This window comes from Eubalaena glacialis, chromosome 13 (genome assembly GCF_028564815.1).
Source record: "Eubalaena glacialis isolate mEubGla1 chromosome 13, mEubGla1.1.hap2.+ XY, whole genome shotgun sequence".
Lineage (NCBI taxonomy): Eukaryota > Metazoa > Chordata > Mammalia > Artiodactyla > Balaenidae > Eubalaena > Eubalaena glacialis.
The window spans coordinates 40,425,696-40,446,250 of record NC_083728.1 but is presented as its reverse complement, the minus strand read 5'-3'; positions in this window follow the sequence as shown (position 1 = coordinate 40,446,250).

Sequence of the window (20,555 nt, the reverse complement as noted above, 5' to 3'; positions counted from 1 at the left end):
CTGCTGCCGCCACCAAACAGCCTGTGGGCGAGCACAGGTCATTCTCCACACCGCCCCTCCCGGGAGCCTGTGCAGCCCGCCACGGCCAGGCTCCCGTAATCCGGGGACAACTTCCCCGGGAGAGCGCACGGCGCGCCTCAGGCTGCTGCAACGTCACGCCGGCTTCTGCCGCCGCAGGCTCGCCCCGCCTCCTCCGTACCGCTCCCTCCCCCCGGGCTGACTGAGCCAGAGCCCCCGAATCAGCTGCTCCTTTAACCCCGTTCTGTCTGGGCGGGGAACAGACGCCCTCAGGGGACCTACATGCAGAGGCGGGTCCAAATCCAAAGCTGAACCCCGGGAGCTGTACGAACAAAGAAGAGAAAGGGAAATCTCTCCCAGCAGCCTCAGAAGCAGCGGATTAAAGCTCCACAAACAACTTGATGTGCCTGCATCTGTTGAATACCTGAATAGACAACGAATCATCCCAAATTTAGGAGATGGACTTTGGGAGCAGGATATATTAACTTTTCCCCTTCTCCTTTTTTTTGAGAGTGTAGATGTGTATGCTTCTGGGTGAGATTTTGTCTGCATAGCTTTGCTCTCACCGTTAGTCCTAGGGTTAGGTCCGTCCGTTTTTTTTTTTGTTGTTGTTTGTTTTTTTTTGTTGTTTTTGTTTTTTTTTTTTTGGCTTAAAAATTTTTTTTTTCTTTTCCCTAATAAATGTTTTCTTAATAATTTTTTCCTTATTTTCTATTTTTAAAAAAATTTTTAATAAGTTTTTTCATATTTTTTATTTTAAAAAATTAAAAAATTTTTTTTCTTAATAAATTTTTTCTAAATAATTTTTTTCTTATTTTTAGTATAGAAAATTAATAAATCTATTTTTAAAAATTAAAAAAAATTTTTTTTCTTAATAAATTTACTCTTAATAATTTTTTTTCTTATTTTTTATTATAATTGCTTTATTTTATTTTATTTTATCCTCTTTTTTTCTTTCTTTCCATTTTTTCTCCCTTTTATTCTGAGCCGTGTGGATGAAAGGCTCTTGGTGCTCCAGCCAGGTATCAGGGCTGTGCCTCTGAGGTGGGAGAGCCAACTTCAGGACACTGGTCCACAAGAGACCTCCCAGCTCCACGTAATACCAAACGGCGAAAATCTCTCACAGATCTCCATCTCAACATCAAGACCCAGCTTCACTCAACGACCAGCAAGCTACAGTGCTGGACACCCTATGCCATACAACTAGCAAGAGAGGAACACAGCCCCATCCATTAACAGAGAGGCTGCCTAAAATCATAATAAGGCCACAGACACCCCAAAACATACCACCAGACGTGGACGAACCCACCAGAAAGACAACATCCAGCCTCATCCACCAGAACACAGGCACTAGTTCCCTCCACCAGGAAACCTACACAACCCACTGAACCAACCTTAGCCACTGGGGACAGATACCAAAAACAACGGGAACTACGAACCTGCAGCCTGTGAAAAGGAGACCTCAAACACAGTAAGATAAGCAAAATGAGAAGACAGAAAAACACACAGCAGATGAAGGAGCAGGGTCAAAACACACCAGACCTAACAAATGAAGAGGAAATAGGTAGTCTACCTGAAAAAGAATTCAGAATAATGATAGTAAGGATGATCCAAAGTCTTGGAAATAGAATAGACAAAATGCAAGAAACATTTAACAAGGACGTAGAAGAACTAAAGAGGAACCAAGAAACGATGACAAGCACAATAAATGAAATTAAAAATACTCTAGATGGGATCAATAGCAGAATAACTGAGGCAGAAGAACGGATAAGTGACCTGGAAGATAAAATGGTGGAAATAACTACTGCAGACCAGAATAAAGAAAAAAGAATGAAAAGAACTGAGGACAGTCTCAGAGACCTCTGGGACAACATTAAACGCACCAACATTCGAATTATAGGGGTCCCAGAAGAAGAAGAGAAAAAGAAAGGGACTGAGAAAATATTTGAAGAGATTATAGTTGAAAACTTCCCTAATATGGGAAAGGAAATAGTTAATCAAGTCCTGGAAGCACAGAGAGTCCCATACAGGATAAATCCAAGGAGAAACACACCAAGACACATATTAATCAAACTATCAAAAATTAAATATAAAGAAAACATATTAAAAGCAGCAAGGGAAAAACAACAGATAACACACAAGGGCATCCCCATAAGGTTAACAGCTGATCTTTCAGCAGAAACACTGCAAGCCAGAAGGGAGTGGCAGGATATACTTAAAGTGATGAAGGAGAAAAACCTACAACCAAGATTACTCTACCCAGCAAGGATCTCATTCAGATTTGATGGAGAAATTAAAACCTTTACAGACAAGCAAAAGCTGAGAGAGTTCAGCACCACCAAACCAGCTTTACAACAAATGCTAAAGGAACTTCTCTAGGCAAGAAACACAAGAGAAGGAAAACACCTACAATAACAAACCCAAAACATTTAAGAAAATGGGAATAGGAACATACATATCGATAATTACCTTAAATGTAAATGGATTAAATGCTCCCACCAAAAGACACAGACTGGCTGAATGGATACAAAAACAAGACCCATATATATGCTGTCTACAAGAGACCCACTTCAGACCTAGAGACACATACAGACTGAAAGTGAGGGGATGGAAAAAGATATTCCATGCAAATGGAAATCAAAAGAAAGCTGGAGTAGCAATTCTCATATCAGACAAAATAGACTTTAAAATAAAGACAATTACAAGAGACAAAGACGGACACTATATAATGATCAAGGGATCGATCCAAGAGGAAGGTATAACAATTGTAAATATTTATGCACCCAACATAGGAGCACCTCAATACATAAGGCAAATACTAACAGCCATAAAAGGGGAAATCGAGAGTAACACAATCATAGTAGGGGACTTTAACACCCCACTTTCACGAATGGACAGATCATCCAAAATGAAAATAAATAAGGAAACACAAGCTTTAAATGATACATTAAACAAGATGGACTTAATTGATATTTATAGGACATTCCACCCAAAAACAACAGAATACACATTTTTCTCAAGTGCTCATGGAACATTCTCCAGGATAGATCATATCTTGGGTCACAAATCAAGCCTTGGTAAATTTTAAAAAATTGAAATCGTATCAAGTATCTTTTCCGACCACAACGCTATGAGACTAGATATCAATTACAGGAAAAGATCTGTAAAAAATACAAACACATGGAGGCTACACAATACACTACTTAATAACGAAGTGATCACTGAAGAAATCAAAGGGGAAATCAAAAAATACCTAGAAACAAATGACAATGGAGACACGACGATCCAAAACCTATGGGATGCAGCAAAAGCAGTTCTAAGAGGGAAGTTTATAGCAATACAAGCCTACCTCAAGAAACAGGAACCATCTCGAATAAACAACCTAACCTTGCACCTAAAGCAATTAGAGAAAGAAGAACAAAAAAACCCCAAAGCTAGCAGAAGGAAAGAAATCATAAAGATCAGATCAGAAATAAATGAAAAAGAAATGAAGGAAACAATAGCAAAAATCAATGAAACTAAAAGCTGGTTCTTTGAGAAGATAAACAAAATTGATAAACCATTAGCCAGACTCATCAAGAGAAAAAAGGAGAAGACTCAAATTAATAGAATTAGAAATGAAAAAGGAGAAGTAACCACTGACACTGCAGAAATACAAACGATCATAAGAGATTACTACAAGCAACTCTATGCTAATAAAATGGACAACCTGGAAGAAATGGACAGATTCTTAGAAATGCACAACCTGCCGAGACTGAACCAGGAAGAAATAGAAAATATGAACAGACCAATCACAAGCACTGAAATTGAAACTGTGATTAAAAATCTTCCAACACACAAAAGCCCAGGACCAGATGGCTTCACAGGCGAATTCTATCAAACATTTAGAGAAGAGCTAACACCTATCCTTCTCAAACTCTTCCAAAATATTGCAGAGGGAGGAACACTCCCCAACTCATTCTACGAGGCCACCATCACCCTGATACCAAAACCAGGCAAAGATGTCACAAAGAAAGAAAACTACAGGCCAATATCACTGATGAACATAGATGCAAAAATCCTCAACAAAATACTAGCAAACAGAATCCAAGAGCACATTAAAAGGGTCATACACCATGATCAAGTGGGGTTTATTCCAGGAATGCAAGGATTCTTCAATATACGCAAATCAATCAACGTGATACATCATATTAACAAATTGAAGGAGAAAAACCATATGATCATCTCAATAGATGCAGAGAAAGCTTTCGACAAAATTCAACACCCATTTATGATAAAAGTCCTGCAGAAAGTAGGCATAGAGGGAACTTTCCTCAACATAATAAAGGCCGTATATGACAAACCCACAGCCAACATTGTCCTCAATGGTGAAAAACTGAAACCATTTCCACTAAGATCAGGAACAAGACAAGGTTGCCCACTCTCACCACTATTATTCAACATAGTTTTGGAAGTGTTAGCCACAGCAATCAGAGACGAAAAAGAAATAAAAGGAATCCAAATCGGAAAAGAAGAAGTAAAGCTGTCACTGTTTGCAGATGACATGATACTATACATAGAGAATCCAAAAGATGCTACCAGAAAACTACTAGAGCTAATCAATGAATTTGGTAAAGTAGCAGGATACAAAATTAATGCACAGAAATCTCTTGCATTCCTGTATACTAATGATGAAAAATCTGAAAGTGAAATTAAGAAAACACTCCCGTTTACCATTGCAACAAAAAGAATAAAATACCTAGGAATAAACCTACCTAAGGAGACAAAAGACCTGTATGCAGAAAATTATAGGACACTGATGAAAGAAATTAAAGATGATACAAATAGATGGAGAGATATACCATGTTCTTGGATTGGAAGAATCAACATTGTGAAAATGACTCTGCTACCCAAAGCAATCTACAGATTCAATGCAATCCCTATCAAACTACCACTGGCATTTTTCACAGAACTAGAACAAAAAATTTCACAATTTGTATGGAAACACAAAAGACCCCGAATAGCCAAAGCAATCTTGAGAACGAAAAATGGAGCTGGAGGAATCAGGCTCCCTGACTTCAGACTATATTACAAAGCTACAGTAATCAAGACAGTTTGGTACTGGCACAAAAACAGAAATACAGATCAATGGAACAGGATAGAAAGCCCAGAGATAAGCCCACGCACATATGGTCACCTTATCTTTGATAAAGGAGGCAAGCATATACAGTGGAGAAAAGACAGCCTCTTCAATAAGTGGTGCTGGGAAAATTGGACAGGTACATGTAAAAGTATGAAATTAGAACACTCCCTAACACCATACACAAAAATAAACTCAAAATGGATTAAAGACCTAAGTGTAAGGCCAGACACTATCAAACTCTTAGAGGAAAACATAGGAAGAACACTGTATGACATAAGTCACAGCAAGATCCTTTTTGACCCAGGTCCTAGAGAAATGGAAATAAAAACACAAATAAACAAATGGGACCTAATGAAACTTAAAAGCTTTTGCACAGCAAAGGAAACCATAAACAAGACCAAAAGACAACCCTCAGAATGGGAGAAAATATTTGCAAATGAAGCAACGGACAAAGGATTAATCTCCAAGATTTACAAGCAGCTCATGCAGCTCAATAACAAAAAAACAAACAACCCAATCCAAAAATGGGCAGAAGACCTAAATAGACATTTCTCCAAAGAAGAGATACAGATTGCCAACAGACACATGAAAGAATGCTCAACATCATTAATCATTAGAGAAATGCAAATCAAAACTACAATGAGGTATCATCTCACACCGGTCAGAATGGCCATCATCAAAAAATCTAGAAACAATAAATGCTGGAGAGGGTGTGGAGAAAAGGGAACACTCTTGCACTGTTGGTGGGAATGTAAATTGATACAGCCACTATGGAGAACAGTATGGAGGTTCCTTAAAAAACTAAAAATAGAACTACCATATGACCCAGCAATCCCACTACTGGGCATATACCCTGAGAAAACCATAATTCAGAAAGAGTCATGTACCAAAATATTCATTGCAGCTCTGTTTACAATAACCAGGACATGGAAGCAACCTAGGTGTCCATCATCGGATGAATGGATAAAGAAGATGTGGCACATATATACAATGGAATATTACTCAGCCATAAAAAGAAATGAAATGGAGGTGTTTGTAATGAGGTGGATGGAGTTAGAGTCTGTCATACAGAGTGAAGTAAGTCAGAAAGAGAAAAACAAATACAGTATGCTAACACATATATATGGAATCTAAGGGAAAAAAAAAAAAAAAAAAAAAAAAGAGGTCATGAAGAACCTAGTGGCAAGATGGGAATAAAGACACAGACCTACTAGAGAATGGACTTGAGGATATGGGGAGGGGGAGGGGTGAGATGTGACAGGGTGAGAGAGTGTCATGGACATATATACACTACCAAATGTAAAATAGATAACTAGTGGGAAGCAGCCGCATAGCACAGGGAGATCAGCTCGGTGCTTTGTGACCACCTAGAGGGGTGGGATAGGGAGGGTGGGAGGGAGGGAGATGCAAGAGGGAAGAGATATGGCAACATATGTATATGTGTAACTGATTCACTTTGTTGTAAAGCAGAAGCTAGCACACCATTGTAAAGCAATTATACTTCAATAAAGATGTTTAAAAAAAAAAAAAAAAAAAAAAGAAATGAAATTGAGTTATTTGTAGTGAGGTGGATGGACCTAGAGTCTGTCATACAGAGTGAAGTAAGTTGGAAAGAGAAAAACAAATACCGGATGCTAACACATATATATGGAATTTAAAAAGAAAAAAAAAATGGTTCTGAAGAACCTAGGGGCAGCACAGGAATAAAGATGCAGACTTAGAGAATGGACTTGAGGACATGGGGAGTGGGAAGGGTAAGCTGGGACGAAGTGAGAGAATAGCATTGACATATATACACTACCAAATGTAAAATAGATAGCTAGTGGGAAGCAGCTGCATCACACAGGGAGATCAGCTCAGTGCTGTGTGACCACCTAGAGGGGTGGGATAGGGAGGGTGGGAGGGAGATGCAAAAGGGAAGGGATATGGGGATATATGTTTACATATAGCTGATTCACTTTGTTATACAGCAGAAACTAACACAAAATTGTAAAGCAATTATACTCCAATAAAGATGTTAAAAAAAATGAATAATTCTTTAGTATAAGAATACCCCATGTATTATATGGGATAAACATATACTATTTATTGATTGTTTATCTGACATTCAATTTAAATGCACATCCTGTATTTTATCTGGCAATCCTACCTGGAATACCACATCTAATTTCTTTGGATAGAGGTAGAGAACCAAAAGATAGCATTTCAAAGTACTTGAGTCTGGTAAGCTAAGGGAAAAGAACAGATGAATGGTCAACAAAACCTACCCATTTGACCTGTAATCATAATCCTTTCTCCCAGCCTTCAGCCTAGGTTGGTCCAAGATTGAATTTAGCAGCTGGTCTTCAGTTATCAAAATCTCAGCTTTTACTCTTGAAAGTTAAGGCTCCAGACTGAAAAAAAAAATGCTGGAATGAGTTTCCTGTCCACCCTGATGCTTTCCAGGGATCCAAAAATACAGGAATGGACTTATCCCCTTCTATAAGCTTTACTTTGGGCGTGGAGTTCATTCGGGCTCCAAGTTCTCACCTAGAGCCCAGCAATGCTCTTGTATGGGAGAACCTGGACACAACCCTCAGAATCCCATGGCTCCTCTCCAGAAGCCAGGCTGGAGCTGCACGGGAAGCTACCATCCTCACAGCATATGCTAGTAACATTGGAGAAGCTAAGCCCAAAAGCAATGCAACTGACCCAGAAAGACCTACATCATGAGGAAAGAGAGGGCAATAATAGACATTGTCCATAGGTCTAACACAGGAAGAGCTTATGTCCTTTGTAACAAACAAAAAGTAGACCCCTTGCCAGGTCTTCCCTGGTAAGAGGACAATGGGGATGACATGAAAAGGCACACTTCTCCAGTCCAGTTTCTGTGAACCAGACCTCTGGGTACCTGCCTGTGTGGCTGACCTCTCAATAGTCACATATGCCTCACAACCGGGGATCACAATGTAATGTCAGAAAAGGCCCATGTCCATGGTCAACCAAGCAGCTGGTCCATGCATATTTAGAGACTGGCTGCCCATCCAGAAACATTCTCAGAGATACACCCAAAATAATGTTAGATCAGATATCTAGGGACCCATGGCCTTGTCAAGCTGACACATAAAATTAATTCATCATCACAACTAAATTACTAGAATAATTTAGGAAGGAAAGACAGGAAGGAAAAATGGGCAAATGGGAAAATTTAAGCTCTCTAGCTCCAGTCTTTCCTCTATGTGAGAAAAACAAACCCATATTTGGTCACTGGTATTGGATCTCTGCCACGTGCAGCTGAGCACATTCCTAAAAAATGCACTAAGTCTTCACAAACATAATGCCTACACCCTATATCCCGTGCCCATGACAGACATCAGCAATGGATCCCAGGTCTCCTTCCAGCTGATTTTAAGCGAGCCCTCTGAATCTTTATAACATAGTAGTCTAGAGACAGGCAACAAACTGATAAGAGCTGTTATGCAAGAGGAAATCTATTTACTACCTTGTCTGGTAGTACCTACCAAACTGGGCTTACTAAACTTGTCAAGAAACTAAATTGTGAAGTCTCAGACGTTCTCTTCTATTGTTTCCTATGACCTGGGAAGCCCTGGGAACAGTTTTCTTTTTCTCTAAAATTTTGCCAACACTAATGCCATTCAATTTTTCTTTCTCCAATAATATTTGTGGGGTGGGATCTGATATTTCCTGACTCTCTTCTGCCTTGCTACTTAGCTGTCTCCAAACACCTTCATGTTTTAATGCTAATCCTGACACTGAAACAGAGGGGGCCTCTCCTGGGACAGCAGGAGAAGGTGAGCAAGCCATGTATCAATATTTGCTTATTCATTAGTGAAGTTTGCATTCAGCTGCCTGTAACTGTGTCAGGAATGCCACATCTATGTCTTTGACAGAACGTTTGTTCATGACATTCCCTTTCTGGAAACATGCTTTGCATTTCTTATCCCTCAAAGCCCACATAAAGGACCATTTGACTCTCAAAATCCTTTCCAGCCTTCTCATCTCCTGATGACAATTCACTCCTCCCTGCATGGCTCCCACTTTACCAGTGTGAACTACCTTGTTTTGTTATTTACCTGTGCAGATTTCCCTTGGTAAGCTTTTAGTTTCTTGGTATCTCTTGTATAGCAACTGTATTTCCAATCTGTAGCTCAAACATTGTTGAATAATAATGGTTGTTCCAGTAGTACCTTCTCTGATTCCAAATGTTAACTGCCTTCCCTTCTGTTCCCCTGAGGCTCTATATTTTTGCCTTCTAAAGGACAGCCTTATTGTTGTTCCAAGAAGATAGCAAGCTTTGTCTTAACCCAAAGTCTTTGCCACTCTTGTTCCATGAGTCTCTTTCACCCTTGTGGCAGTTGCTGTTGGTGACTTAACCATGTTTCTCCGGATATTTTTTTTCCAGCAATTTGTTTATATTTACATGATACATTTTAAAGCAATGGCTACATTTGTAATACATATTAGAGAACATAAAAAAAGTTAAGAACTAAAATGTATGTCATACATTCGTATATTTAAAAAAATTTTTTTAAACTTTTTATTTTATATTGGTGTACAGTTGATTAACAATGTTGTGTTAGTTTCAGGTGTACGACAAAGTGATTCAGTTATACATATTTACAGAGGCAAATCATTTGCACACAAATGATTGCCAACTGCCAGCCTGTGCATCTCCACATGAAGACTTTCTTCAAAACCAGGAAATTCTACTCTGCCTCTCAGATCTGGAGAGTTAACACTCCAGACACAGTCCCCAACCAATAACCGATGGGAGTTGGTTATAAACACCTCAACTCTCTCACTCCCTGGTGGCGTAATCCTGAGGCTCATGTTCTACTCCATTTCCAGATTTCTCCCATAGGACTGGGCCCCAGTTGCCCACAGATAGTTACTTGATTCCACACTCTGTATTGGCTGTCTTTCCTCCCCATCCTATTCCCCACTCTTCTCTTGGTATTTTGTGGCATCACTTGCCTCCCCCAAAAACCTGCTAGCACTTGAATCCTTTTCTTAGGGTAAACTTTGGGGGAAACCCAAATTTAGATACCCTTTACTGCTTTTGTAACATATACTTATCCTTCACTTCTTATCTTAGAGATCATTCCTTCATTGAGGACATCTCTAAACATCCATGCTGGTTAAGACTCCCTGATATAAATTTTCATAAGATCATTTACTTTTTCTTCTATAGCACTGATAACAAGGCAATAATATTATTCTTTGTGTAATTATTTGTTTAGTATCTGTAACATCCATTGTCATATCTTAACACAAGGCATAGCACAAGGCATATGCTACTTTGGCATTTAATTAGCATATATAAATTGAATGGATAAATAAATGAATAAACCTGGGACTGCAACTCCTGTCAGTTCTACCTCTGAAGTTTATGTCCTTCCACTATGTCCATTTCCATCTCCAGCATGTTTCAAAACACCATTTCTGAAAATATTTTAGTACTCCTCAGAGTAATCTGCCTGCTTCAGTCCTGTCCTCAACCACCCCAGATGTCACCTACAGTGGCCTCCCATTGCACTTAAATTCATGCTCTTTATTCTGACCTACCCGTCTGTATGATTTTGTACCTGATTGTTCCTTCAAGCACATGTCCTGCCACTTCCCCTTTTGCTCCCACTGTTCAAACGCACTGGTTTATACTTCCTTCTGGAATGTGCCAAGCCCTTTCAACCCTCAACACCTTTTTCCTTGATCTTTTTGCCTGGAATCCTCTTGTGCACCCCCTCCTCCTTGTATTAGAAGAGTCCTTAATGAAAGGAATATCAATTAGGATGTGGATAATAATTAGTCAATAAATGAGAGGATATGCAAACACCCAAGGAACTGTCACTAGCAAGGGACAAGGGGAGGAATTGATGATACTGGAGCCACAGAAATTTGAAGCTATAGTCATAGAGGGACATATGACTACCAGAACCTCTGAACCTGTTTCCTAAGGTCAATGGGAAGAAAAAACCTCAACTTCCTTCTTCACCTATTCTTTTATGTCCTAGTAGAATCTCACTGGTTGAACCAATGGGAAGCCAGAAAGGAAGAAAACCCAAGTGATTCTCATCACAAGAAAAAAATAAATAAATTGTACCTATGTATGGTGATGAATGTTAACTAGACTTATTGTGGTGATCATTTTGCAATATATACAAATGTTAAATCATTGCATTGTGTGCCTGAAATTACTATCATTGTTATATGTCAATGATACCTCAATTTAAATAAATGTGAAAAGAAAAGAAAACCCAAGTGATGAAGACTGTAAGAGTCAATTCCACATGGTACAAGGCAGGAAAAAGTAGTGTGAGAAAGATATGTAGGATGGCAAATTAACAATGAAAGACAGTTAGAAATCACTCAACTCTTGCACTCAGGAACCTGTCTTACTCTGCAGGTGTGGAGTTCAGCAATCCTCACTGATAGGGCAAAATTCTTCTGCATAATTTTCCTAAATTGTTTAAATTTTAATTTTAACCTAGAGCAGGCATTTAAGTGGGACACCAAAGCCACTCTGTTCAATCCCAGAAAATTAAACCCTTTACAAAAGGCCTTGAAATCAAAACATTAAAAATTGATTTACTTCATATAGAAGTAGCATCATCATCCATTGCTACTCTCAAGATCAAGGATTTGGTGCCAAGTTTGTAACAGAACTAGTAGCAAATGTGATTTACTGTATGGCTTAATCAAATATGGTATACCAACATGTTACAGCTTTCTAAAATATGCACAAATCAAATGCTTTCTGGTGAAAGTGTACTTTATTGAGATAGGTAGTAGGAGATGGTGAAGTTTCTATTTGCCTTTTTTGAAAAAGTCTAAATTCAATGAAGAGATGTCCCAGAGGATGAATGGATGAGGGATGAAGGGCCATAAATGATAAATACAGGAGAGAGAAGTTTTCCTGAGATTAGAAGGAGACTATGTCACCTGGACTTCATGATTACATTATTATCTAGGACCTAATCTCTAATCTGAAGGCTAAAAAATCCAAGCATGGATTGAAGCCAGGGGACAGAGAACCAAAAGTAAATGGTGGCAAAGTGATTGAGAATCCATTCAGTGTTGTAAGTAGTCTCCCAGGGTTGGGTAGAAGAATTAAGAAATCAAGGCCTGCCAAGGAAGATGAGACCTGATATCACCACATGCTTCCAGGTGAGGCCCAGAAGGGTTAAAATCTTGTAGTTAATTCTGATTATAAATAAACAAACAATTACAAAGACTGAGCCCAGGCCAACTCCACCCATTCTCAGCCTGGATTAAGTTTAACCACATCTATCCAAACTACTTGCCAGAGGCAAACATAAATCCTTTCTAGAGGAAAAAACATCACCTCAACTTATTTCTATACTTTTTCATATATTCCTGAATTATTTTGTACACCATGAAGCAAGAATTCTTTTGCACACCATGAGAAAAGATCAAATGATCAATAACAAAGAAAAAAGATAGATATTAGGAAAAATCTACAAGAGTTCTAGGTACTGGAGTTAATATTTTCAAGAAAATAGATTATAAAATGAAGCATTCATACATATATTTAGGATATTTCAAAAATTAAATGGAAATTCTAGAACTGAAGAACGCATTAATTGAAGGAAAGAATTCAATTCCATAGATGCAATTAACAGATAAATGTAAAGATAAACATAGACAATTATGAAAGAAAAGATAGGCAGTTAAAACTACCCAGACTTAAGCACAGAGAAAAAAGAAAATAAAAATACATAAAAGAGCATAATAGCCATTTGGATTTAGTAAAAAAATCATGTAATTGAAGCCCCAGGAAAAGACCAGAGAAAAATAGTGAAGAAGCATCCTATGAACATATAGTGACTAAGACTTTTCCAAAGTAGTGGAAGATATCAAGCCAAAGATTTGAGAAGAGTAATGGATCCCAGGTAGATAAATACACAAAGAAAAACGTTCCTAGGTATTCTATGGTGAAATTGGTGTAAAACCAAGAACAAAGGCAAAACTAAGATGAATCAGATACAATAATAAAGTAAATGTAATAGAATTACATCTATAGAGTGACAAAAGAAAAAATTGCTAAGTGAGAATTTTGTCCTATGAGTAAGTAGTCTTTTAAAAAACATCAAAATAAAAGTATTTCGGACAAAGCCAGAGATGTATTCTCATCAGCATATCTGCACTAAGTATTAAATACTACTGTTAATGGGAGTTCTTTAGGAAAAAGGAAAATAATCCTAGATGGAAACATGGAGATCAATGAAGGGTTGAAAAGTAATGGAAATGGTGACTACATAGCAAGCATAAATGCATATAAGAATAAATATTGATTATAGAAATAAAAATAACAATACCTTTGGGGATTTGAAACATATATATAGAATTAAGATATTTGACAAAAATAGCAAAAACATTTTGCTGGAACTGGAATTCAAGAGTTCTAAGGTCCTTGAATACTTGATAAGTGGTAAAGGAATAAATTCTAATAGACTCTAATAAATTAATACTGCATATTGTTGGGACTTCCTTGAGTGGTGCAGTTCTTAAGAATTCACCTGGCAATGTCGGGGACACAGGTTTGATCCCTGGTCCGGGAAGATCCCACATGCCACAGAGCAACTAAGCCCATGCACCACAACTACTGAGCCCACACGCCACAACTACTGGAGCCCGTGCACCTAGAACCCGTGCTCTGCAACAAGAGAAGCCACCAACATGAGAAGCCCGCGTACCACAAGGAAGAGTAGCCCCTGCTCGCCGCAACTAGAGAAAGCCCACGCGCAGAAACGAAGACCCAATGCAGCCAAAAATAAATAAATAAAACTGCATATTGTTATATCAACAAAATATACCTAACAAGGTGAAAAAGTGAAATAATTAATAAAAATTTAATAAAAAAATACAAATAACTCGATTTATCTTAAGAGAAAAAGATTATAGACTATAAAATAGATGAGATAAATACATGATAAATAATGAAATGGTAGATATAACCAAATATATCAATAATTTCATTCAATATAATTGGATTGAATAATCCAAACAAAATGATCGGAATGATTAAAAAACAACAGCAACAAAACCATGTTATATGTTGCTCACAAGAAAGCACACTTTAAATCAAAGAAATAGAGAAGGCTTATGAGAATGTGTAAGGAAAAATGTATATCCTGAAAAGCATAATTCAAAAAAAAGTGACACAATTATACTAATAGGCAATTTAGACTTTAAGGAAAAAGGGATCTGGAGATGAAGAGGGATGTTTCATATGTTAAAAAAGTTCCATCCTTCAGGAAAGTAAAACAATTCTTAAGGTGCTTGGATCAAATTACATAACCTGAAAATATATACAGTGAAAAATGACAGAACTAAAATGAGAAACAAAGCCAAACATATTGTGAGAAATTTTAACACACTTCTCTTAGTAACTGATAGAAAAAGCAGACAAAAATTACCAAGAATATAGAATAAGCAACATGAGTAACAAGTTTAACCCAACTGGCATATAGAGAACATTGCACTCAAAGTTTGCAAAACATAATTTTTTCCTTTCTTATTTAAAAAAAAATGCACACAATAGTCTTGGCCTGTATGTGAATTCTCAACAAATTTCTTGGGTAAAAAAAAGAGAAAAAGTCCAAATATTGGGAAATCAATCAATAAATTTATAAATAACTCTATGGGTCTCAGACAAAATCAAAAAAGAAATTTTAAAATAGTTTGAAATGAAAACTATATTGAAAATAGGACATAAAAATGCTATAGGTAATGTCCTTTTCAGAGGTAAATTTATAGACTTTTGCATATAATATTTTTAAAAAGAAAATGGTTGAGAATCAATGATCTCAGTTTACATCTCAAGAAGTTAAACATAATAACAAATTAAACAAAAAATAAAATCTAATAAATAATACAGATACAATTTGAAATTGATGAAATAGAAAACAATTGTATAATAGAAAAAAAAATCAAAGAAGAAAAAAATGTTTCTTTGAAAAGGCTAATAAACTCCTAACAAGAATTATGAGAAAAAGCACAAATTACTAACATCAGAAACAAAAAGGAGATATTTCTACAGATTCTATATTATTAAAAGTACTATTATAATACATTTGAAAATTTACATGAAATATAATAATCCCTAGAAAAATACAACGTATGAAAATACCTAAAAGGAAATAAAAAATCTAAATAATCCTGTGTCTGTTAAATAAATTACATCTGTATTTTAAAACCCTCCCACAAAGAAACTCCAGTGTCAGATACTTTTACTGGGAAATGTTATAAATATATAAGGAAGAAATAAGTCCAATTCTAGACAAACTCATTAAAAGAATAAACAAAATGATATTTCCTAAGCAGTTTTAAGAGGCCAGCATAACTTTAATAACAAAACCTGCTAAGAACAATTATAAGAAAGGAAAATTACAAGACAATCTCTCTCATAAGCATACTTCAAAAATCTAAACAAAACATTAAAAATTCATATTCAGTGAGATCCAAATTCAGAAAATAGTTTATGATCAAGCTGGCTTTATTCTAGGAATATGTGGTTTACGAGTAGAAATCAACCAATGAAACATATCATATTAACAAGGTAAGAAAGAAATGTGATCATTTCAAAAGATGATACAAAATCTTACAGCAAGTATATGCTTATATATATGTCATAATTAAATACTGAAAGATGTTCATTGAGACCAGGAACAAAAAAGAAATTACTATGCCCATTTCTATTGAACATTGTGCTAAAGACCCTACAGTGAAGTAAACCAAACAAGAAAATAAGTAAAAGGCATGAGGACTGGGGAAAGTAATAATATTGTCTTTATTTAGAAACTACATAATAATTATTAATAAGTAAATCGATCATGACTGCCAGGTATAAGATCAATTTACAAAAATTAAGTGTTTTCAATTTATCAGCAACAAATTGATAAAATGAACTCTATAAAAGATAGCATTTATAAAAGGCTTAAAGGCAAATAAATTAGAATAAAGCTAGTGAAAAATAAGCAGCTCCTATTCACAGTAAAAATAAATATTGCAAAGAGTAAATGGAAAAATATGCCATATTTACATATTAGACCACTCAAGTTATTCTACAGATTCAATTCAGTCCTAATCAAAATCCCCTCAACTTGTTTGTGTGCATTTGTGTATGTGAGTGTGTAAGAAATATTCTAAAATATGTATCAAAATGCAAAAGTTCAAGAATATGTAAGGCAGCCTGAAAGAAGAAAAAATTTTGAAATCCTTACATTACTGGACTTAAGGACATTACAAGCTACAATATATAGCAGAGAGTGGTATTGGTACAAGAATACAAAAATAGACTAATGCAACACAACAGAGTATCCAGAAAAAGACATCCATGTATATGGACACTTGATCAAGAGAAAGGCAAAAGAGTGGGAAAAGGATCGTCTTTTCAATTAGTTGCATTGGATTAACTGGATATTTATATGGAAGAAAATGAATTTTGACTTCTATTCCACACTATTTAACAATGAATTCCAGATAGATTTTAGATCTAAATATGAAATGTAAAGTAATAACACTTTTAGAAGTTATAACAGAATATATGTGTGATCTTGAAGTGTAATCGATAAAAATGTCTTAAATAAGATGCAAAAACACTAACCATAGAGGGAAAAACATAGAACTTTTACACTACATTAAAGTTAAAAACTCCTCATTAAAAAAGCATGAAAACAAAAGCTGCAGAGTGGGAGAAGATGCATACAATACATATAATAAACAAAGGACTTATATATGAAATGTATAGTGAGTTCCTGCCAATCTATAAGAAAAATACAGACCACCTAAAACAAAAATGGTCAAGGGAGGCACTTTATAAAAGAGGACATCCAAATGATCAATAAACATATGTTCAACCTCATCGGTCATTAGGGAAATACAAATTAAAACCATAATGCAATACTATTATATATTCTTCAGAATATCTAAAATTAAAAATTCTGACCATCCTGTGTGTTGACAAGAATGCAGGGCAAGTAGAATGTACATCCATCATTGGTGGAAGACTAGGTTGATAAAACCGCCTCAGAAAATTATTTGAATATACGCAATACAGGCAGAACTATGACCAAACAATTCCACTTATAGGTATACATCATAGAGAAATGCTCATCAAAAGATAGGTACGGAAATGTGCAAAAAAGTATATGTGCAGAAAACTCAAACTGCAAAAAATACAAATGCTCATCAATAATAAAGTAGCAATAAATTGTGATGTATTTATATAATAGAATGCCATATGGCAATGGGAGATAATGAAACTATTAGTTCACAAAACAACTTGGAAGAGTATCAGAAACATAATATTGTGTGAAGGAGGCCAGATGCAAAAGAGACCATACTATATGGTTCCATTTATACAAAGTATAAAATCAGGCAAAACTGAATTATGTTGTGAATAAAGTAGTTATCCGTGAGGAGCAGCGGGAATAGTTACTGAGAGAGGTCAGGTGGCATTCTTCTGAGGTGCTAGCACTGTGTTATTTCCTGAACTGTGGAATTTACAAAGGTGTGTCACTGTGTGGAAATTCGTGGACTTGTAAACTTATAATTTGGAGGTTTTATATATATGTGTGTGTATGTATAAAATTACAATAACAAATGCTATCAAGGAATCAAAGCAGCTGGAATACTGACATATTGCTTGTAGAAATACAAAATGATACAACCATTTTGTAAAACAGTTTGGTAGATACTTATAAAGTTGATAGATAGATAGATGATAGAGATATAAAATTTATTATTATGCAACAAATGGCTCCAAAACTTAGCAGCTTAAAACACGAATATCTATCATTTCACATAGTTTCTGAGGGTCTGGAGTCTGAGAGCCGCTTAGTTGGGTGACTGGTGGCTCAGGATCTCTCTTGGGTTTGCAGTCAATGTGACAGCCAGAGCTGCAGTCATCTAAAGGCTTGACTGAGATTGGAAACTCCGTACCAAGATGGCTTACTCTCCTGGCAGTTGGCTAGAGCTCTCAACTCACTGCCTATTGGTAGGAGGCCTCAGTTCCTTGTTCCGTGGCCTCTCCCATAGGGCTGCTGGAATGTACGCACAAAATGACAGCTGACTTCCCTGAGAGTGAGTGATGCAAGAGAGCAAAGAGGAAACTGCAGTGCTTTTTACGCCCTTGTCTTAGAAGTCATATACTGTCAATTTTTTCCTGTAAATTCTTTAGAAGAGAGTCAATAAGTCCAGCCCACTCTCAAAAGGAAGAGAATTAAACTCCACCTCCTGAAGGGACTATCAAATATTTATGGACATACTTTAAACCATAACTATACACACATACACACATGTTTTACTTCAATTAAAATTGTTTTTAAAAGCATTCAGTTAAAAAAAAGACTAAAATGCATTTAAGGATGACTATAAAACTACAAAAAAGGCTAGACTGAGAAACAATACACAGACTATTTGCAAATGACACATCTGACAAAGACTTGTTTCTGGAATATATAAAGGACTCTTAAAACACAATAAAACCAACAACCCAGTTCTAAAAATGGGCAAAAGATTTGAAGGCACACTTCACCAAATAAGCTATATGGATTGGAAATAATCAAATGAAGAGGTCCATCATTAGTAAAATTAACCTAAGATTAAAACCATAATGAGAAATCAATACAATCTACCAGAATGGCTAAAAAAAATAAAATAAAATACCAAATAGTATCAAGAAATCAAAGCAACTAGAATACTCATATATTGCAGGTAGGAATGCAAAATGATACAACCACTTTATAAAACAGCTCAGTAGATTCTTATAAAGTTAAACATATACTTAACATATCACCCAGCAACTCCACTCCTCGGTATTTATGAAAGTGAAATGTAATCTTATATCCACACAAAAAACCTGTGCGTGAATAGTTCTATCTACGATCGCCAAAAACTGTAAATAATGCAAATATCCCTCAACTGGAGAATGGGTAAACAAATTGTATATCCATAGAATGGAATACTGCCCAGTAATATAAAGGATGAACTATTGATAAAATAACAGGATGAATGAATTCAAATGGATTAATGCTAAGTGCAAGGAGTCAGACTCAGAAGACTGGGAATCTATTAATGGGACATTCTAGAAAAGGCAGAACTATAGGAAAGGAGAAAAACCACTGTTTGCTGGGATTTAGGGGTGACGGTAAAAGGTGAACTGAAAGAGGCATGAAGACATGAAGAATTATTTGGTACAATTGAAATGTAATATATCTTGATTGTGGTGGTGGTGGTGGTTGCATCACTATATATGTTTGTCAAAACTCACAGAACACTACACTAATAAGAGTGAAGTTTTCTGTATAGAAATTTTACTTTAATAAAAATATCAGGGAAATAGTCTAGATAGCCATTATTTGTGTGCTTATTTCCCATGGACATGTACAGTGGGAAATGGAAAGGATACTAAACAGGAAATTAGAACTGTGATAAAGGAGCTGGTGGCATCAGTCTGTTTGGACTGTTCAGAAAAGGCAAGCAGAATGCCTACACTCTATAATTTCTACATTTCCACAGTGAGCCCTGTGGTCAATGGCCTCAAACTACTGACTATTTGCAAATATGATACCCTCTTCACTCATCTCTGCTTTAGCACTTGATGTTCTCTCTGCTGTTCTCTCCACCATTTCCCACCAGGTAAAATTCTACATATGCTTGAATAATCACCTTTATTGATATCTCCTAAGGATACTCTTCTCCTCACCAAGATATCTTCTCATTGTGTATCTATCTCAGAACCTATTACCGCTCATACATTTCTGTTAACAAGTTTATTTCTTTGCCCCAGCAGCCTTGAATTCTGAACTTCTTGGAACTCAAAGGTCATAATTTCCACATTAAAAAAAAAATCAATATGGTGTATTCCATGGTAAACGATTGAATAATGAAAAAGTGACTGAAAAGAAACAGCTTGAAGCATGTTAAGATTACAAGAACACAAAGTTGCTTTGTGTATATCGAGCTAGTGTAATAATATATCAAAAGTGATATGTCAAATTCACATGGCTTCAGTTGCACAACAAAAGGCTAAATGAACAATGGTTCAGAAATAAGGGAGTAATAAATTCTCTTTATTTTTTTAATTTGCATGGTAATTAGAGATTTACAGAGAGCTTTGAAATATTTGTGATTTAAAACTGAAGACCAAAATATTCCCTTAAGTTAAAAGAAACAGCTATAGTATCAGGGTAATGTGGTCTCATAAAATGAATTTGGAAGTGCTCCATCCTCTTCAAATATTTGGAATAGTTTGAGAAGGATAGATATTAGCTCTTCATTATATTTTTGTAGAATTCTTCTGTGAAGCCATCTAGTCCTGGACTTTTGTTTGCTGGGAGTTTTTAAATTACAAATTCAATTTTACTACTAGAAACATAATAAAAATTTTTCA